Source organism: Chrysemys picta, chromosome 7, assembly GCF_011386835.1.
Source record: "Chrysemys picta bellii isolate R12L10 chromosome 7, ASM1138683v2, whole genome shotgun sequence".
NCBI classification, from domain to species: Eukaryota; Metazoa; Chordata; order Testudines; family Emydidae; genus Chrysemys; species Chrysemys picta.
Genome location: NC_088797.1, coordinates 51930417 through 51952610, shown reverse-complemented (window position 1 = coordinate 51952610; position 22194 = coordinate 51930417). Strand labels below are relative to the sequence as shown.

General features: G+C 46.8%; 1 protein-coding gene and 1 long non-coding RNA gene across 4 annotated transcripts in view; one reads left to right on the top strand and one right to left on the bottom strand.

Moving 5' to 3' along the window:
* LOC135972675 (uncharacterized) overlaps window positions 1-21879 on the top strand; it is a 32361-nt gene extending 10482 nt beyond the window's left edge. Inside the window, exons 2-4 of one of the 2 annotated variants that reach the window (XR_010589149.1) lie at window positions 6049-6129; window positions 6262-6617; window positions 21278-21879. This is a non-coding gene — a long non-coding RNA (uncharacterized LOC135972675). Of the gene's footprint in view, window positions 1-6048; window positions 6130-6256; window positions 6618-21277 lie in introns of both variants that reach the window. The other variant, XR_010589148.1, reaches the window with a different exon arrangement.
* BSN (bassoon presynaptic cytomatrix protein) overlaps window positions 1-22194 on the bottom strand; it is a 463393-nt gene that overhangs the window by 150217 nt on the left and 290982 nt on the right. The window lies entirely within an intron of this gene.

The window sequence follows — 22194 nt, the reverse complement described above, 5'->3', positions numbered from 1 at the left end:
TGCCAGCAACTCATGAACCAATGATAGAGAGACTCCAGACAATTTCGCACAGCTCCCCAGCCTAGGACCCCAGAGCTTGTGACCACCTCCCCAGTTCAGTCTGTCCTCCAGACGTGTTTCCAGGTGTTGAGATGTGGGGGGAGAGAGGCCAAGTGATGTTGTCACTTCCCCCTTTTATAGCTTCCTGGAAGCATCGTTTGCTATGACCTGAGTCAAGCAGTCTATCTCTGACATGCTATCTCTGAGAGGTCTCTATTTTATAGAGTTCCTGGGATAGTCCTTGTGAGTGTGAATTCCTCTTAATGGGCCATCAACACATCTGGATCCTTCATTGTTGTGCCTGAAAGGCTGGTTGTGGGTGTTTCCAACCTTACAACATCTTTCAGTGACACACATAGCAAAATTGTATAACTTTCTATACAACGATAGCACATACAATCCAACAATTCAACAGCTTAAGACTTTTAAAAAGATACCTCACAAGGCATACTTTGTACAAAACATATCATAAACATATCACCCTGGTAAATATGGGGGTGCCAGTGTGTTGCTTTGGGATACAGAGTAATACCAAGCCATCAGGATCTGGGGCATTACAGCACAGTTCACTGAGGCAGCACTGAGACCAACAGAAAAATGACTAGTAGACAGCAAAGTCTGGGAGGCTGGGAAGGCCCCTCCCTGACACTAGACAGCAATCTCCTGGCTTGTGGGAAGCCAGGCTATGTTGGGTAGTAGAATGTCAGCTGCTTTTTCGGTGCAGCTTTCAGAATCAGTGCAAACCTTTTCCCTAGGCACGCCCAGGAGTCCAAAATATAGACATGATGTGCATGCTGTCATGCAAGAGCAAACAAAAACTTTAGGGGTAATTGTGGCCCCACTGAAATCAATGGGAGTTTTGCCATGGATTTCAATGGGGCCAGGATTTTACACTAAGGTTAGAGCTCAGTTGTGCCAGACAGGCTCGGGCCTGGATCAGGACAAGTGTAGATCAGCTCCACCCCAGGGGACCTTTCAGAGGTATTGTGACGGGTTGGATCACAGAAACCCCCTTGGGAGCTGCCACCTAATGTGCAAAGACTACCTCTGCTCCTGTTTTCCCTGCCAGCTCAGGACTCCAGCACCATGTCTTGCTGAGCCAGACACTCCTGTCTGGCTCCAACACAGACCCAGGGTCTGAATCACTTGTCCCAAAGCTGCAAGTTTACCTGAAAACAGCTCACAGAGTGTGCTTGTCTTTAGCACTCAGATGCCCAACTCCCAATGGGGTTTAAACCCAGATAAATCAGTTTTACCTTGCATAAGGCTTATGCAGGGCAAACTCCTAAATTGTTTGCCCTCTATAACACTGATAGATATGCACAGCTGTTTGCTCCCCCAGGTATTAATACATACCCTGAGTAAATTACTAAATAAAAAGTGATTTTATTGAATACAGACAGTAGGATTTAAGTGGTTCAAAGCAGTAACAGACAGAACAAATTTCAGAGTAGCAGCCGTGTTAGTCTGTATCCGCAAAAAGAACAGGAGTACTTGTGGCACCTTAGAGACTAAAATTTATTAGAGCATAAGCTTTCGTGGACTACAGCCCACTTCTTCGGATGCATAAATTTATTCCACTCTATATGCATCCGAAGAAGTGGGCTGTAGTCCACGAAAGCTTATGCTCTAATAAATTTGTTAGTCTCTAAGGAGACAGAACAAAGTAAGTCACCAAGCAAAATAAAATAAAAGGCGCATATCTATGCCTAATCAAACTGAATACAGATAATCTCACCCTCAGAGATGCTTCAGTAAGTTTTTTCTCAGACTGGACATCTTCCAGGCCTGGGCACAATTCTTTCCCCGGTACAGCTCTTGTTGCAGCTCAGGTGATAGCTAGGGGATTCTTCATGATGGCTCCTCCTCCCCTTGTTCTCTTCCACCCCTTTATATATCTTTTGCATAAGGCGGGAACCCTTTGTCCCTCTGGGTTTCCACCCCCCCCTCACTGGAAAAGCACCAGGTTAAAGATGGATTCCAGTTCAGGTGAGATGATCACATGTCACTGCAAGACTTCATTACTCACTTGCCAGCACACACATATACAGGAAGACTCACAGGTAAATACAGCCATCTGCAGACAATGGGAGTCATCAAGATTCCAAACCATCCTTAATGGCCCACACTTTACATAATTACAATAGGCCCTCAGAGTTATGTTTTATATTTCTAGTTTTAGATACAAGAGTGGTACATTTATACAAATGGGATGATCACACTCAGTAGATTATAAGCTTTTTAATGATACCTTACAAGAGACCTTTTGCATGAAGCATATCCCAGTTACATTATATTCACTTATATTTTTATAAAACCATATAGACTGCATGTCACAGGTATGGTAGGTCAGAGAAGCGCAGTCACTCCCAGAGCAACCAGGTCTACTCAGTCCTTCAGTATATTCCCCTCTCTTTGCAGGGCACATTCTCTCTTCTCCACTCCCTCTGTGAGCATAAGAAGGTGCTGCAATTGTGACTAGTACTTGCTCAGCGGGATGGGAAGCTGAGATGGAGAGGGGCAAATCCCTTCTCCAAAACTGAATTTGGGGGGACACCCCCATGGAAGTAAAGAGGGGGCCAAAGTTCCCCATTTCTTGTTGACGACTTCCATCCCTGCAGCCCTGTTGAATTTATTGGGGTTACATAGGGTATTTTAATCACTCACAGACCAACATAAGTGAAGCCATGCATTGACACAGTGTCTAATGGCCCAGGGACTAACTGTGGTTACTACAATTACAGTACTGTAAAGCAGTGACAGCTGTATCATAAATTGCAACCCAACTTTCTGTTTAGAGCTGAATTTTGCATCCTGAACAGAAGGCAGGATTCATAGGACATAGGACACTGGGATGCACCTGGGGAGACCTAGTGTCCAGCAAGCTCAACAGCTTAATTAATACAAAGTTATTAAACTATGATTTAGGTCTCTGGCATGTTGAGCTGGTCTGCTGTGATCCATGCATGCAACACCTGCACTGTGTGCAAATCCCTACTGCTCAATCCTGACCATAATAGTCTCTTCTCTTCCAATTCTGGGACCCGCCTGACAATACACTTCAATTCTAATGCTAATGCAGCTCTTTCCTGGCCAGCAGCATAAGCTTTGCCTCAGCATTTCTTGTTCCAGGCCTCTCTTGAGCAGTAATTGCCAGTTGCAGTGCATGGTGTGCTGCTTTTAAGATAAGCCCAGCATTTTACTGAACAGGCTTTTAACCTAGATCTCCAGAGGTGAAATGTTAGTGCATCATCCCACCTAGTCTTCCCTTGGTAGAAGACATGACCAATGTAAGAAGACATTACAAAATGTGCAAAATAACAGCACATACCCTAAAAACTAAGTACATACCTGAAAATACTAATGGAAGTTTATGCAGTTGTAGAACCACACAGGGTGGAAGCCCGACACTAATGATAGCACACTTCAAAAGATCAGGCAAACATGTCTTTAAAGACATGAGGCAGTGAGGGACTGATCTTTGCAGTGATCCCTGTGTAGATTCTGCTTGGCCTCCACAGCTTTCTGAATGTGTATTCCAATCTGGGCCTCTTCAGCCACTGCAGGAGAATAGCAGCTTCACACTCTTTTGGCTAACGATTGAACAATCACACAGAGAGACTCTGCTGTCAGACTGGTAAGAAATTTAACATTCAGCTATTAAAGCCAAGTATCTTTCTTCTGAGTGTCAAAGTGGGCTGCTAAGTGGCTTCCAGTCTCCCACACTCAGGATATAATGACATCACTGTTCAGTTAGATGGCTGCTTCCAAAGCTAGGCTCAGAAATGTCAATTCTAATAACAAGCATACCTTAAACCAGTGTAGATGAGTGGACTCACCCCTGCAGCGTCTCCTGCTGGTAGTCTCCAGGAATTAACTCTTCCAGCATCCTGGAGTGCCCTCTGCAGGCCAGTGGTCTACCTGTCCTCTGGCCCCCCATGTCCCTCCCTGGACCCCAGTGCCCTTGTACCTGGGGTGCTGCTCCCTAGCAGTAACCCCTCAGTCTTAGGGTCTCGCCTCCCTGGGGAACCCCCACCCACTGTTCCCACCTTGCCTCAGTATAAGGCTACTGCCAGTCATTGTCTAGCCCCATGTCCTGGGGCAGATTGCAGTAACAGCCTACTCATCACTGGCAAGGTTGGGTTTGGACCTGCTGCCTTGGCCTACCCCTGGGCTGCCCTCTGCAACCCCCAGTACCCCTTGGCCTTCTGCTAGGCTGCAGCCTGGGGCTTTCCAGGCTGGAGCTCCCCAGCCCTCCTCCACTCAGGTACTCTGTCTCTAGTTCCCTACAGCCAGACCCATCTCCCTCTACAGCTAGAGAGAGAGTCTGAGCGCCTGGCTCCCAGCCTTTATATACAGGCCAGCTGTGGCCTGATTGGGGCGTGGCCCAGCTGCTGCCGCTTCCCCAATCAGCCCAGCTTTTAGAGCTGCAGCCCTCTGCAGGGCTGCTTTTAACCTCTGCAGCCCTCTTTCAGGGCTGGTTTCAAGCCCTCCAGGGCAGGAGCGGTGTCCACCCCGCTACAACCAGCCATCTGGCTTTGCAATCACAGTGGGAAAGCTTCTTTTGGGCAGGCAGGTTGCTGGGCAGAGAGAAAAGGGCATGGCGGTCAATTAACCTGGCAAAGAGGAACAACAAGGAGTCTGGTGGCACCTTAAAGACTAACAGATTTATTTGGGCATAAGCTTTCGTGAGTAAAAACCTCACTTCTTCGGAAGTGAGGTTTTTACTCACAAAAGCTTATGCCCAAATAAATCTGTTAGTCTTTAAGGTGCCACCAGACTCCTTGTTGTTTTTGTAGATACAGACTAACACGGCTACCCCCTGATACCTGGCAAAGAGGGTGGCCACAACTCATTCCTCAATGGGACCATGATGCAGCTCCATCAGCGAAGGAACCCAGAGGCTCTCTCCAAACAAGGAGCTTATCTATAATGGAAATCTGATCAGTGAATGTTTCAGACAACCAGATTAGGCTGCTCCTGGCATAAGGGCAAATAGTACGAGTTAGCATATTTGCTAATAGCTTTGAAATCCACTTGAAGATTAACAAGATCTGATTAATATAATAATAATTAGCCCTTATTTAGTGCTTTATATTTTCAGCTGGCAGAACACACATTAACTGATTGTCTTCTCAGCACCCTGGGAGGTAAGTGGCCAGAAGCTCAGAGATAGACTGGCAATGGTATTGAGACGCCTAGCAATGCAAACAGGCACTGAGTGGGTGTTCAAAATACTGCCTCTATGAGCAAATTGGTAACTTGAAGCCTTTGCAATCCCTAATCCCACAGCAGCATCTAGAAGCTCTGAAATTCCAACAGAAATTTATTTTTAACACTGTTCCCAGCCGTGCTGGGATCCCACCCACAGCAGCACCTGCTGGAGAAGAAGTCAGACTAGCTAGTATGCTAGAGAAATACTAAAGGGAAGCCCCAGCTCCGGCAGGATACCCTACGAGGCTCAGAGGACTTTAGCAATGTATCGAAGACCACTGCCAAGCTTCAGGAGCCAGGGCTGGGCACTGCTAGCAGTGATGGACAAAGCATACCAGGAACTGCATGGCTATGTATTCTGTGCTGTAGTGGTGTGAAGTTTTGTTTTATGTATTAAATCTGAATTTTAACCACAACCGCATTTTATGAATTTGCATGGTGAGGGAAGTTGTGAAGTGTATGATGAGACAACAGTTATTGGCAAGTGCTGCTGTGAAGGGTTGGGATTATCATTCTGATTGGTTGATGCATTCACTTGTCTCTTGGTTTATGAATTACTTGTATTAGATCTGATGAGGGAGTCTATGGAGGAGGGAATTGTTGTTGCATTGATATTAAAGAATGTGCTAATCACAGAGAGATTTCCCCCCCAGAATCTATACATATGCAAATAAACATGCAGGCCAGTTGCACTGTCTACCCAGGGTGACATATTTATAAATGCAAGAGCTTTAGGGACAGTATTTTGTCGTCATAAAGTGCATCTCACTGGGGTTTCAATTTTCCTTGCCACAGTCATGGGAAGGGGGCCTTGCCTGAGAAATGGATGTGAAGAAGCCAAAGTGAAGGGGGCAGTCCAATAAGAAACACTGGCAGGTGAGACAGTTACGGATGCAGGGCACAGAGCTGGGCCAGCTGTGCTGATCTTCTCTGGAGCCCTGACTATATGTTCATTGAAAGTGTATGTTCTGAACTCTCATTCTCATTCTCCTCTCCATCCAAGAGCAGATCATCAGCCCCCTCGCCTGCTGCCTGCCTGAACCTATCCTGTCTGTGAAGAGTGGCCCTCACTTTCTCTCCCGCAGGCTGTAGTGTGCATTTAAAAGAAGAAGAAGAAACTGAGTTAATAACCGTGGCATCCAAAAACCCTCCTGCCCAGTTGACACACAGGAGCCCACCGCAGGCCCAATTACAGCACCTGAGAGCCCAGGAAGAACAAGAACACCAGGGACTGAGGTGGATCTGTGGATCAGGGAGACCAAAGCAGCTGAGACAAATGAGGAGAAAGCCCAACAAAGGCGCATGGAACAAATGGCAGTAGCCAGCCAAAGAAGAAGCTGAGGAGCTGTCATAAACATACAGAGGTGATTCTTTTATTTTTTTAAAATAAATTCTTCTTTTAAGAACCTGATTGATTTTTCATTGTTCTTAAGATCCAAGGGTTTGGGTCTGTGTTCACCTGTACCAACTGGTGAGAATATTATTCTCAAGCCTTCCCCAGGAAAGGGGGTGTAGGGCTTGGGGGAATAGGACTCCAAGTGGTCCTTTCCCTGATTCTTTGTCTAAATCACTTGGTGGTGGCAGCATACTGTTCAAGGACAAGCTGGAATTTGTGCCTTGGGAAAGCTTTTAACCTAAGCTGGTAAAAATAAGCTTAGGGGGTCTTTTATTCGGGTCCCCACATCTGTACCCCAGAGTTCAGAGTGGGGAAGGAACCCTGACAGGAGCAGACACACAGGAGGCTCATGGATGCTCAAGCAATGAAGTCAATGCAATACAATGCAGCAAAAGGAGCGTCTCCATCCAGTGAGTACCTGCCACAACACACGGGAGCGGGAGAAAGCCTGCCCAGTTGATAAAGAAACTGACTATATGGAAGAATTCCTGTCACCTTTGAGAGACTATGTGGGATGCACAATATCCCATCAGATAATCAGATGCCTGTCCTCTTAACCAGATTAATTGGGAAAGCCAGACAAGTTTTTAAATGATATGGAAGTGAACAATGCTACGGTGTATAGAAATATAAAGAAAATGTACTGAAAAGATTTAAGATTACCCCAAGATCTATCAACTGAAGTACAGGTTTCCCACAGTATGCCAACATTTTTATGGCTGACTTAGAACAAAGCTTCCTGAGCTCTCATCCCCTAGTGCCCCTATTCTACTTGCGCTACATTGATGACATCTTCATCATCTGGATCCATGGGAAGGAGGCCCTTGAAGAATTCCACCAGGATTTCAACAATTTCCACCCCACCATCAACCTCAGCCTGGACCAGTCCACGTAAGAGATCCACTTCCTGGACACTACAGTGCAAATAAGCAAGGGTCACATAAACACCACCCTATACCGGAAACCTACTGATGGCTATACTTCCCTACATGCCTCCAGCTTTCATCCAGACCACATCACACAATCCATTATCTACAGCCAAGCCCTAAGATACAACCGCATTTGCTCCAATTCCTCAGACAGAGATAAACACCTACAGGATCTCTATCAAGCATTCTTAAAACTTCAGTACCCACATGGGGAAGTGAAGAAACAGATTGAAAGAGCCAGAAGGGTACCCAGAAGTCACCTACTACAGGACAGGCCCAACCAAGAAAGTAACAGAACGCCACTAGCCATCCCCTACAGCCCCCAACTAAAACTTCTCCAGTGCACCATCAATGTTCTACAACCTATCCTGAAGGATGATCCCTCACTCTCACAGACCTTGGGAGACAGGCCAGTCCTTGCTTACAGATAGCTCCCCAACCCGAAGCAAATACTCACCAGCAACTATACACCACACAACAGTAACACTAACCCAGGAACCATCCCTGCAACAAACCCCATTGCCAACTCTGTCCACATATCTATTCAAGGGACACCATTATAGGACCTAACTACATCAGCCACACCATCAGTGGCTCGTTCACCTGCACATCTACCAATGTGATATATGCCATCATGTGTCAGCAATGCCCCTCTGCCATGTACATTGACCAAACTGGACAGTTTCTACGCAAAAGGATAAATGGACACAAATCAGACATCAAGAATTGTAACATTCAAAAACCAGTAGGAGAGCACTTCAATCTCCCTGGACACTCAACAGACTTAAAAGTGGCCATTGTTCAACAACAACAAAAAATATTCAAAAACAGACTTCAATGAGCAACTGCAGAACTGGATCTAATTTGCAAACTTGACACCATCAAATTAGGCCTGAATAAAGACTGGGAGTGGCTGGGTCACTACAAAAATTTTTTCCCTCTCTTGATATTCACCCCTTCTTGTCAACAGTTGGGAATGGGCCACATTCACCCTAATTTAATTGGCCTCGTTAGCACTGACCCCCCCATTTGGTAAGGCAACTCCCATCTTTGCATGTGCTGTGTATTTATACCCGCTTACTGTATTTTCACTACATGCATCTGATGAAGTGGGCTATAGTCCACGAAAGCTTATGCCCAAATAAATGTGTTGGTCTCTAGGTGCCACAAGGACTTCTCGTTGTTTCAACTGAAGTACAGAAACCTCAGAATATTTGACAGTGTCACTCGTTTTGAATATGTGCACAAAATGTGTAATTTTATGAGAAAATGGATAATGGGGATGAGGGCTGAAGGTGATTATGGAAAACCATTTGATCTGATGGCCCAGGAGCAATTGTTATGGGTAGGTACAGCAGACATAAAGGCAGCCATCTGTGAGAAAAAAACAGCCACAGTTTTAGAGGATGCGGAAACTGCTGATTCATAGAATCATAGATTCTAGGACTGGAAGGGACCTCGAGAGGTCATCAAGTCCAGTCCCCTGCCCGCATGGCAGGACCAAATACCATGATGAATATGTTGAATCCAGGGTCCATGGAGGATCCCAGGGGAAGAAAAGTCCCTCTGTCATCCAGGTTAAGAGGGAAGGGGGGATTGGAAATAAACCTAACCCCAACTTTGATAAAAACACCAGAGAATCCAAATTTTAAAGCCCTCTCCCAAAAGAGAAGGCAGGCAGTCTGCCATCATTGTGGGGCTACCAGCCATATAAAATGAAACTGCCCATAACTTAAGGTAACCCCATGACCTACATCCCCACTTGCCACAGTGAGTGCCACTCCCATTGCCCCGAAGCAGCAATAGAGCAGGAGGAAGACATAGTGAACTATATCAGGACTGAACCTTGGGAGGGTAGTGAAGAACTTATTAAAAATACTAAGGTAAATGGCATAGATTGCAAGGGCTGGAAGGACACAGCGTCCCAAGTCACTTTGGTCACAGATAGTCTGATAAGGGAGGAAGACAGACTTCCTGGTAAGAGTTTAAATATATTAGCTTTGATTGAACTCCCCATACCTGTGCCATAGGCCAAGATCGACCTCTAGCTCAAAGAGTTTAAAGGAGATGTTGCAGGCATTAGGAATCGGCTTCCCACTGATGTTTGAATTGGTAACGATATTTTAGCCACGTCTCAGCAGCTTAATATCATAACTTGCAGCCAGAAAGCCTATGGCTCTATCTCGCCTGGCTTGTCTATGGAAAGCAGGGAGGGCTGCGGGAGCAAGGGATGAGATTCCACTGCTTTGCCAGAGTCTGCTCTTAACTTGAGTGAGACTCCAAGGGAGTTTATTGAGGCTCAGCAGGCTGATCCTTCCCTGAACAAGGAGAGGACTACAGCTCAGAAGAGCACCCCGCTGTGGAACAAAAGGGTGGGATTTTTCTAGGAGCAGGTTTGTTGTACACAGCATCTCCCATAGGGAAAATGAGGCCCCCTGGTGAGGTTTGCTAGCAGGTGCTGGTGCCTGAGAAGTACAGGACAGAATTGCTGCTGGTAGTCCATGATTGTCCCTTTGGTGGACACTCAGGAGTGTAGAGAACCTGTGATAGGCTCAAGCAGAATTTCTCTTGGGCCAGTGCAGCCAGCTCAAAGGAAGGCCTCCTCTGAGACGTGCTAGTTACTGAGGCTGCTCACTGGGAAAACAGCAGTGCTATTTATACAGGTAAGTGCTTCCAATAAACTTAGCCTTGTGCTGTGGAGTGCAGACTAAGCCTAGGCAGGCCTCCTAAGCTGTGCCCAGTGCACTGTGGGTTGGTGGTAGGACTATGGAGCTATTAAACCAGCAATCCATATGCTCATTGTCACCACACTGGTGAAGGATGGCACAGTGGTTAGTCTAGCTTGAGGCATGCCGTATCCTTAGTGTACTGTGGGGGCGTGTGCTGACGAGGGGCTGGGGGCCATGGATACACCTCCAGCTTATGTCTCATTACCATAGTTGGCTATTTTGCAGTGTAGAAAGAGCCTTGGGGTTTGTAAAGTCAGAGGCCATGGCTGCTTTTGGCCTGCCTGTCTCTGATGCTTCCTGGGGGTATCTGCTACCCTTCATGGGGGGAGCCCTACCACTGCCTGCTGTGGGTCAGCTCCCGACTGCACTAGCAACACAAGCACTGCCCGCCACTGGTACTTTACAGACCAGTAAGGTGCACTTCCACCCTCGAGCCCTGTGCAACTCCCTGCAATGCCCAGCCCCTGGGCCACTGGATACGCACAAGATTCACAGATCCACTGCTTCCAAAGCACCTCAGATACCACTCTGCTTTACTCACAGCACTCAGTGAAAACAAGGATAAGTTATTTAAAGAAAGCACAAGGATTCAAGTAGTAGCTAGTAAAAGTATTGGAAACAAATGGTTACATATCAAATAAAATCATAACATGTTTTCTAGAGCCCAGATTTAATTAACACAATAATCTCATGTCTACAGATTATTGCTCATCCCAAATCCTTGCAGCACTGCACAGCCAGGCTGGCTGGGACCCTCCTTTCACGAGACAGGCACACTGCTGGTATGCCTCTTTGGTGAACGATTCAGTGTGTGGCTTTGCACTCCAAAATATACCAGACTAGTCCTTTGTCCTGTTCAGAAACAGGACACTCCCTGCTCTTTGTTTCTATCTGCAAATTTCCTCTCGCAGATTTTACAATCTCTCAATTTGCCCCTGAATCGGTATGCAAATAGGTCTTCAGTGTGAAGCACACAACACACAAATGACAGAGGCAGGGGCTTTTACCACCTGCCTGCAAAGAACATTTCCAAGGTCTGTCACCAACTGGAGAGCTACCTTAAGTCCAAGGCCTTAAGAATATAATTTTCAGTATAGCTCCATAACCCCTTAAATCTTATCTGTACGTAATGCCCAGTGGGCTACTGGCTCTCAATAGAGACTTCACATGCCACCTTTCAATGAGCTATTATACAGATATCCAATCCCGGGGATCCCTGTAATACCCCATGCGCCCCCTAAGTCCTCTGCCAGTTGGCACCAAGCAGTCCCTGGGTCACAACCTCACTAGGAAGCTAATACTGTCAGGAAATGGCCCCAGCATACTGGATACTTTAATGGGACCTTTATCCCACTCTCCTGCTCCTTCCATCTCCTAAATACAAAACCAGGTATCTTCTCAGTTCAGGTATATCCTGGTAGCCTGACCTTGTGGACTGGGAAGAGAGCTTTTTGTGGTATGAGGATTACGAAAGCTCCTGCTCCTGCTTCCCTACTTTTCTCCTAGTTTCCCACACGCAGACCTCAGCCTCAGCTGCTAGCCCCTCTCCCTTGGATGGGGCTGGGGGATGCCTAAGCTGCATACTGTTATGATAATATACTGCATTTTAAACCACTGGGTTCTGATGGGTTCACAAAGACCAGGGTTCCAGATGCTTGCCTCACTTGAGCTCCACCATCCCAGTGGCTTGGGAACCATGCTCTCCTCCTGAGAGCAGGTGTTTGGCAATAGGAGAAAACAGAGTGTACTGAGAATTACAATCAATCAGTCAGAGGAGGAAAGGGGCTTATTTTCATAGTGTTTATAGTCACTGGAGCAGTGAAAATTAGAGCAAGGACAACCTGAGATATTTCTGGCCCACAATCATTGCTGATATTAGCAGGCTACTGCTGTGAGATGAATGCTAGGAACATTGCAAATGTTGACAGTGACAGTGCAATGGGATTACCTAGGGAGGTGGTGGAGTCTCCTTCCTTGGAGGTTTTTAAGGCCTAGCTTGACAAAGCCCTGGCTGGGATGATTTAGCTGGGAATTGGTCCTGCCTTGAGCAGGGGGTTGGACTAGATGACCTCTTGAGGTCCCTTCCAACTCTGATATTCTATGATTCTATGATTCTATGATTGATGGCATGAGGTCAGCAGCTAGAAGGAGGAAAGAAGGTAGTTTAACAGGGTATTTTAGAAGCAATATAACATTGCATGTTGTTCTGAATGGGAGTCAAATGTGAAAGCAGCTGAGAGGCAGAAGAAGCTAGCAGAGTAGAAAAAAGCCCCATACAATGAATTGAGAGAGCTTTTGAAACAGCAAGGCCAGAATAAAACAGAGCAAGTGCCTGAGTAAATGGACAGCAGAGCTGCTCAGGGACCAGGTGGAAAATAATGGTTCCATTATGATGACAACATCGAGGAGAAGAGGAGAAAGCCAGAGGTGATGCACTCTATAGCCAGCACAGCCAGAGCATTTAGGAGACTTCACGTTACCAGTGCAGCAGCCCTCACAGACTTTATGCAATGCAGAGGCAGCAAATGTATAGCTCTGTGCAACAGTCACCAGGGCAGGGGTTCCCCTTGGCATACGTGGACATGCTAAGAGATAACAGGGCCAACACTCCCTGTCCTATGCATTAATCCTACCTTTGTCCAGTTGAAGGAAAGTCCAGGTTCTCTTCCTGTTTTGGCCAGTACATCAGCTTTAAATAAGCAGGATGATGGTCTCCTTACCTCAAAGTTATACAGAGAGACTTAACGTGTAGATTAGCTCCATTAAGAACAGTGGCTAGTGCCTCCTCCCCCTGGAGAAAACCACAGGAGGGATCAAAGAGGCAGGAAAACTCCCCCATGGAGTTCACTAGAAATTTTTGCCTCGAGGGGCAGGGACTAAGGCCTCCTAAGCCCATGAACCCTGAGGAGGTACAAAGAAGGAACTGTTAGACTGTCCATCAGTGGCTCAAAAGCATGAGTACCAACCTCAGAGCAGATATTTAGGAAGCAGGCCACAAACCCCAAATTGGCTCTGAGTTCTGCACTTAGACTTTACCAACCAGTTATCAAGTGTAAACTCCTCAGGGACTATAAGAGCCTGAACATGGAACCACAGATAGTCCCCTGGGGTACTCTGGTCTGTCTCACCACCCAGGTGAGCCCGCCTTTGTGACAGATGATCCGTTACACGAAGAATCACAGCAGTATTCAGGTTACTCCCAGTCCCAAAGCACCAGTCACTTACCCCAGGTCAATTGAACCTTAGATCTCACCCCAAAGACAATGCTTATAAACAATCCTGCACTTAGACTTTACCAACCAGTTATCAAGTGTAAACTCCTCAGGGACTATAAGAGCCTGAACATGGAACCACAGATAGTCCCCTGGGGTACTCTGGTCTGTCTCACCACCCAGGTGAGCCTGCCTTTGTGACAGATGATCCCTTACACGAAGAATCACAGCAGTATTCAGGTTACTCCCAGTCCCAAAGCACCAGTCACTTACCCCAGGTCAATTGAACCTTAGATCTCACCCCAAAGACAATGCTTATAAACAATCCTATAATAAACTATCTAAAGATTCATTATATAGGAAAAGAAAACAAGAGAGTTACTTACAAGGTTAATGCAAATAAACATAGATACACACAAGTGAGTTTCAATCTTAAGTTTCGAAAGGTAATAGAAGCTTCTATAATAAGCAAGCTCTACCTGTCCTTCAGGGCTAACCCAGGTTAAGCACCGGGGATTTCTTGCTTATGCCTAGTACTCCTTAGCCCTCAGAGTTCGATCAGCGTAGAGATCCAGTTAGTCCTTGTTAGAGGTTTTTATTTCCCTGCTCCTCTCGAGTATGCTGAGCTGTGAACTCAGCTGTTGGGAGGAATCCCCTTACATGATTCATCTTCATGGTGGGGGGAGGACCAAACAACAGTCTTCATTCCTTTTTAATGTCCCTCAATAGACCATCTGGTGCTGAAGACCTTTTCCTGTTGGGTAAGAGGTTACACTTTCTGTTGGAGATCAGCACTTCACAATAGTTAATATTTCTCAACTGTCTGGTGATTTACACAGTTCAACAGGCTTGCAATACAAATGCGCAAACATTTGTATTGCAAATGCCGGCAGCAACTCACAACCATTCCATTACATCTGAACACTGAACACATTCTTACAATCCTAACCACTATTTAAACAATACTAACAGACAGGGGAGCCAGCCTGGTTCCAGCCTTGTATTTGTCAGGGTTCAGCTGAAACATGGGGACCTTGGCATGCGCTGGCACCTGGTCTGCCAGTGCCACAAGGACCCCCAGATGCAGGAGTCTACATAGGTAGCTGCTCCTCTGTGGACCCTCACCAGCCCCTCTCCCTGGCAGACAGCTGCTGTGCTCAAGGTGGCAAGATGTATTTTGTAGAAGTAAATTAAGATTTTGCTCATGGCTTCATCACCTGTAGACGTTTCAGGGCTTCTTCCACTCATTATTTGTTCTCTTATCTCACTAAGGATTGCAAGTAGACTGAAGGGTCAGCAATTCCCAGGAGAAGAGAGGGGCTGAATGGGTCACATGTTTGTCAAACAGCATGGTTATTGATGCTATTGGGAAGCCAAAAGTTGGCATAAAGATGATTGCCTGTTCATCCCTTGGAGATTAGCTCTTCACTCAGCTGTCTGCACTACTGACCCACATATCCCCCGTCCAACCATGTACAAGGCTCCCTACCCCTTTCCAGTCCTGGAAGTGTTACAGGGTCAGTAGCAGCAGGGTGAGGGATAATGGCTCCTGATCTCTCTGCATTAGAATAGTGGAATGGGCTGACTGGCCGCCCCTCTGAAGGCTCTTTCCTGCATTTGATGGCGAGCAGGTTACTAGCTACCCTTAATGATCTGAAGGATGGCGTGGATTGCATCCTCAGCAAGTTTGCAGATGACACTAAACTGGGAGGAGTGATAGATATGCTGGAGGGTAGGGATAGGATACAGAGGGTCATAGACAAATTAGAGGATTGGGCCAAAAGAAATCTGATGAGGTTCAACAAGGACAAGTGCAGAGTCCTGCACTTAGGACAGAAGAATCCTATGCACTGCTACAGACTAGGGACCAAGTGGCTAGGCAGCAGTTCTGCAGAAAAGGATCTAGGGGTTACAGTGGACAAGAAGCTGGATATGAGTCAACAGTGTGCCCTTGTTGTCAAGAAGGCTAACAGCATTTTGGGCTATATAAATAGGAGCATTGCCAGTAGATAGAGGGATGTGATCATTCCCCTTTATTCGGCATTGGTGAGGCCTCATCTGGAGTACTGTGTCCAGTTTTTGGGCCCCCCACTACAAGAAGAATGTGGAAAAATTGGAAAGAGTCCAGTGGAGGGCAGCAAAAATGATTAGGGGGCTGGAGCACAAGACTTATGAGGAGAGGCTGAGGGAACTGGGCTTATTTAGTCTGCAGATGAGAAGAATGAGGGGAGATTTGATAGCTGCTTTCAACTACCTGAAAGGGGGTTCCAAAGAGGATGGATCTAGACTGTTCTCAGTGGTAGCAGATGACAGAACAAGGAGTAATGGTCTCAAGTTGCAGTGGGGGAGGTTTAGGTTGGATATTAGGAAAAACTTTTTCACTAGAAGGGTGGTGAAGCACTGGAATGGGTTACATAGGGAGGTGGTAGAATCTCCTTCCTTAGAGGTTTTTAAGGTCAGGCTTGACAAAGCCCTGGCTGGGATGATTTAGTTGGGGATTGGTCCTGCTTTGAGCAGGGGGCTGGACTAAATGACCTCCTGAGGTCCCTTCCAACCCTGATATTCTATGATTCTATATCCCATACTGCATGGAAAGGACTAGCCACCTGACCCCAAATGCGAAATAAGAGCTAATCACAGCTGGAAGGCCACCTTACCACACCCCACTGCTGCAAGGCCAGTGAGGAAGCATAGGTCTTGTTGAGAGAAGGCCAAGTTCCCTAAGTGAGGACAGACAGACTGTAGTGGGGCAATACAGATAACAAACAATGTTTGATGTTGTCCCCTGCTCCCATGAAGAGGGGCCAGGCAGGTGAATTCCTCCTGTAAGCTGAGCTTGCAGCTGGAAGCCCAAGGGAGGAGGGAGATAATAAGAAGGAATTGGATCTCTGTGCTGATTTAACTCTGAGGGGCAAGGATTACTAGGCCTAGCAAGAACTGCTCAGCATTTGGCCTGCGTTAGCCCTAAAGGACAGCTAGAGCTTGGCTATTGGAGAAGCTTCTATTACTTTTCAAAACTTAACACTGGAACTCATTTGTGTGCATCTATGTTTACCTGCTTTAACCTTGTAAATAACACTCTTCTTTCCTCTTCCGCTTTACTAAACCTTTATATAGTTTATTGCAGGAGTGACCACATGTGTTGTCTTTGGTGTGAAATCTAAGGTGCAATTGACCTTGGGTGAGTGACTGGGCCTTTGGGACTGGGAGTAACCTGAATATTGCTGGGATTCTGGGTGTGAGGGACCATCTATCACAAAGGCAGGCTTCCCTGGGTGGCAATACAGATCAGAGTACTCCAGGGGACTGTCTGTGACTCCATGTTTAAGTTGCTATAGTGCCTGAGGAGTTTACACATGATAATCGGCTGGTGAAATCTAAGTATAGAACTCACAACCAACCTGGAGTTTATACCTTGCTTCTTAAATGTCTGTGCTGAGGTTGGTACTCACACTCTGAGTTAGAGCAGGCAGCTTTACAGTCCCTCAAACCCAATCTGCAATTCCTCAAGCTATTTCAGTCCTGGGGGGCCCCCACACACACCGTTCTGCCAATGCCCCTGATTTCCAACCCAAAACCCCCTCTGCTATACCAATCCTAGGCTTCCCAACCCCACCCCTCTGCTGATGCCCCTCAGTCCCAACCAGCAATCCCATCTGTTATTCACAGACTCATAGAAGTGAAAGAACTTACAGATCATCAGTCCATCCCTAATCAGTGTAGGACTGTTCCCTGCACTATAATCTCTAGGATTTTGCCCCATCCAGTCCAGTTATTTCAGATCTACGTTATTAGTTTATATAATCAAAATGTAATAAATATTACTACACCCAGGTAAAATCTGTACAAAATAAGAGAAGCAACATGGAATATAAATACCCCACAAACCAAATCCCAGATGTTAGAATTAAAGGTGTAAAATGTCATGGTTTAATTACTTTATTAATAGACATTGCACAGGGCTCATCATTGTGGGCTATGGGTGTCTGGAAAATATGGAAAACACTCTCACTATCCAAATCAGGAGCTAAACTAACATCATGAACTTCTGACAATCATTTCTGAAAGGTTCCTTTCAGAGCCTCACACTCAGCATGGTTTGAAATAAACCACGGATCCTTCAGCTGGTGTTCTTTCTAATCTAGCTGTGGTATATCATCTCCCTTTCAGCACAGCCTGGAACATCTTCCCCAGAAACCACACCTTGGCTCTCAACTTCCCCAGCAACTTCTCACACTCCGTTTGGTGTCAGCAGCAGTTTGAATAGTATTTACCACCAACTTTAATGCATGAGGAAGTAATCCAATGTGTCACCTGATGAATGCTTCAGCATTAAACTGTCAGGTTGGGGTGATCTTTGACCCAAACTGGACTGACTGTCACTGTGTCACTTCCTGGGATCTGCTCTTGGCTAGATTGGGGCCTTCCATGACTTCCTGATTTTATGTTTGTTTGTTGGAGTCTCCCTCCATTGTCTGATCAGCAAAAATAGAAGGCTGGATCCTCAGCTGGTGTACATCAGGATTGCTCCTTCAAAGTCCCAAAGACCAACTCTGCTGAAACCAGTGGTGCTTCACTCATTTACACCGACTGATCCCCAGCCCAGAGTCTCAATCTTCAGCAGAAAACACAAATGGCAACTGGCAACATATCTCAGGAGACAAGTTACATGGAGCCACAGAGTCAGGATAACAGGGTCAGCTCAGCAAGCCATAGATATGGCCTAGAAATGCCTGCCTAAATGCTCTGATAAAGACAGCTGACAGCGCTCATAGCTAAGTCAATCAAAATTAATTTTCAAGTAAGATGTATCAAATGTTTTCCTACTATCTAGCTATATTATATGTACCTCCTGCCCTTCCCCCTCCTACTCTGTAATCAGATTTATGCCATGATTTGTAAGACAATGCTTATGTGTTTATAGATCTTTGTTAATAACTGCTTCATTATTTTACTGTAGACTGGACATAGATTGCCAACCAAGAATTGCCAGATACTCTTCTTCTTTGAAGGCACAAATCCCTCATTTGCTTATTCTGGTATCACCTAGTTCTCCATTACAGTGTATTAATGTCACATCCCAGGCATCCTTGCACCCCTGCCAAGAATCACAGAGAGCAGCTCTGGCTCCCTGCCTAGGCTTACTGTTTCCTGTAGCAACTGCCTTACTGCTCTGGGTACCAAGTTCTATTAGCACTTTCAGACTTGGTACCCCATTCCCAGGGGTGTTCTGCAAACACAGACTCCGGAGGCAGTAACTGGAAAACAGGAAGTGGTCCTGGGCAGTAGGTTGTAGCTTAAGGGGAAGCTAGGCTCTTCACTTTGCCTGTAATGCAGGACTGGAGCCTTGAATTGTGAGTAGTGCAAGCTTCCTCTCTCTCAGCCAGCCAGAGGGAATCCTGGGAATGATCTAATGGGTCCTTCTGTCTTTAAATTCTATGAAACTCTGAAATGTTGATTGAGGGCTGATGGAATTTGTGGGCCTTTGCAGCAGAGCATGTTTGGCAAAGGGATACCTATAAACAGCAGGATAGGGGAAGCTGGAGCTGCACTGATACTCTGCCAGAGATAGGGCAGACTCTTGTTAGGCTTGGCTGCCAGGTCTGTGGAGTGGGGGGCACCCAGCACGATCACCCAGGAGGGAGGAAAAGACCTAGGGAGGGGCTGTCAAGTTTGGGTATGAACTTTCTTACACGATCTTCAGTTTGCTTGTTTGGCCTTTGCCACTAGCCACCTGGGGGAGAGTCAGGGTTCAGCAGAGAAGGAAACCCATGGAGGGGCCAGAACTCCATGGGCATGGCCTTCTGTAGAGGTCAGTCTGCTGTGCTCTGGGAAGTAGAATTTGGAATGTCTCAAGCACTGAGGCTCCCCCACTTTCCCTACATGCCTACTTCACAGTCTGTTTCATCCCACATGCAGCAAGATGTTTCCTGAGCATTAGCTGATGGTTTCTTCTCCTTATCTGTATCCCATTATTCCTAATTAAAGCTGTTTACACCATCTTAAAGGATCTATGTGCAGACCAGAGGCACTGCACAGCTCTGCCCGTTCCATCTGACCATGCTGCTCCATTCTTGGCACAGGCTGCTGATTGTGCTGAACTGTGCAGAACGCCTGGTTCCCAAAGCAGGAAGAGGACAGGTTAGTCTAACACATTTTGTGACACAAACTAAAACCCAGGTCACAAGGAGACAAGGTTGAACCACTGAGCCCAGAAAGAGTAGTTGTAGCCTTGCCAATTTTGTTAGCAAATAGCCAGCTACACTGTTGTACCCCATCTTGTTCCTTACCTCTTGTAACTGTCTGGAACAGTGACCTGATTTGAAATGAAAAGACTTGAAGGGATAATGGATGTCTCCTCAAGAAGCTATAGGATAGGCTCCTGAGACTAAGGCCTGGTCTACACTACGAGTTTAGGTCGAATTTAGAAGCGTTAAATCGAATTAAGCCTGGACACGTCCACACGATGAAGCCCTTTTTTTCGACTTAAAGGGCCCTTTAAACCGGTTTCTTTACTCCACCTCCGACGAGGGGATTTGCGCTAAAATCGGCCTTTGCAGGCCTGAGGGCCTGAGCCCTGAAGTACTGTTTGTTTGCTCAGCCCCTGCCTGAGGGCCTGAGCCCTAAAGTACTGTTTGTTTGCTCAGCCCCTGCCTAAGGGCCTGAGCCCTGAACTACTGGTTGCTTGCTGCCCCTCGCCGACTGAGGGCTTGGACTTGTGAGACTGAACGGTAGCCCAGCCTCGTGCCGTGAGGCGACTTGGCTACCAACTCATCCCTGTGAGGGATGAGCCCCACCCCGGACGTCTACACGACCTTTGTAAATATTACACATGGTTTAAAAGCAAGCATGTTTAATGATTAATGATTAATTTGCCCTGGCAATTACGGCCAGTACAGCTACTGGAAAAGTCTGTTAACGTGTATGGGGATGGAGCAGAAATCCTCCAGGGACATCTCCAGAAAGCGCTCCTTCATGTACTCCCAAAGCCTTTGCAAAAGGTTTCTGGGGAGGACTGCCTTATCCCGTCCGCCATGGTAGGACATTTTACCACGCCAGGCCAGTAGCACGTAGTCTGGAATCATTGCATAACAAAGCATGGCAGCGTATAGTCCCGGTATTTGCTGGCATGCAGACAACATCCATTACTTATCTCTCTTTGCTATCCTCAGGAGAGTGATATCATTCATGGTCACCTGGTTGAAACGGGGTGATTTTATTAAGGGGACATTCAGAGGTGCCCGTTCCTGCTTGGCTGAACAGAAATATTTCCTGCTGTTAGCCATGCGGTGGGGGGGGAGGGATGAAGTGATCATCCCAGAGAATTGAGGGGGGGGGAGGGTGGTTAGTTGGGTTTGTGCTGCATGTTAACCCGGAAAACGCAGCCCCTCCTTTTACATTGCAAACCCATTTTAAATGGCTAACCCAACGGGTGCTTGGTATGGGAAATAAGGGCGCTGCTGTTTGAAACCATTCCCACATGTTAGGAAGGTTAAAAAAGCCAAAAGACTGTGGCTTACCATGGCTGCCTGCAAGCCGAATTCTGTTGCCTGGCACTGCCTGAGTGATCTCTCACACCAAACCGGCAGGCCCTCAATATAAGAGGGAAAATGCGACCTTGTAACGAAAGCACATGTGCTGTGTAATGTGAACAGCAAAATTTAACGTGAAAGAGTGTACCCATTGTTCTCTAAAATGTATCTTTTTTAACCACCTCTCCCTTCTCCTCCACCAACTGCAAATGTTTCTCCTTCACAGAGGCTAGTGAAGATTAGAAGGAGAAGATGGTGGACTCGGGATGATATGTTCTTGGAGCTCCAGATGTCCTCCCACGCTGACAGAGCACAGCAGAATGCGTGGAGGCAATCAATGTCACAGTGCAGAAAAGCACAATATGAACGAGAGGAGAGGTGGCAGGCTGAATCGCGGGCTGAAGAGAGCAAGTGGCGGGCTGAAGAGGATAGGTGGCGTCAGATTGCTGACAGAAGGCAAGAGTCGATGCTCCGACTGCTGGAGCATCAAACTGATATGCTCCAGCGTATGGTTGAGCTGCAGGAAAGGCAGCAGGAGCAGAGACCGCTGCTACAGCCCCTGTGTAACCAACAGCCCTCCTCCCCAAGTTCCATAGCCTCCTCACCCAGACACCCAAGAATGCGGTGGGGGGGCCTCCGGCCACCCAGCCACTCCACCCGGATGATTGCCCAAGCATCAGAAGGCTGGCCTTCAATAAGAGTTAAAGTTTTAAAGTTTTAAAGTGCAGTGTGTCCTTGTCCTTCCCTCCGCTCCCACCCCTCCCGGGCTACCTTGGCAGTTATCCCCCTAGTTGTGTGATGAATTAATAAAGAATGCATGAATGTGAATTATCAATGACTTTATTGCCTCTGCAAGCGATGCTCGAAGGGGGGAGGGGAGGGTGGTTAGCGTACAGGGAAGTAGAGTGAACCGGGGGGGGGGGGGTCATCAAGGAGAAACAAACAGAAGTTTCACACTGTAGCCTGGCCAGTCACAAAACTCGTTTTCAAAGCTTCTCTGATGCGCACCACACCTTGCTGTACTCTTCTAACCGCCCTGGTGTCTGGCTGCGCGTAATCAGCGGCCAGGCGATTTGTCTCAACCTCCCACTCTGCCATAAATGTCTCCCCCTTACTCTCACAGATATTGTGGAGCGCACAGCA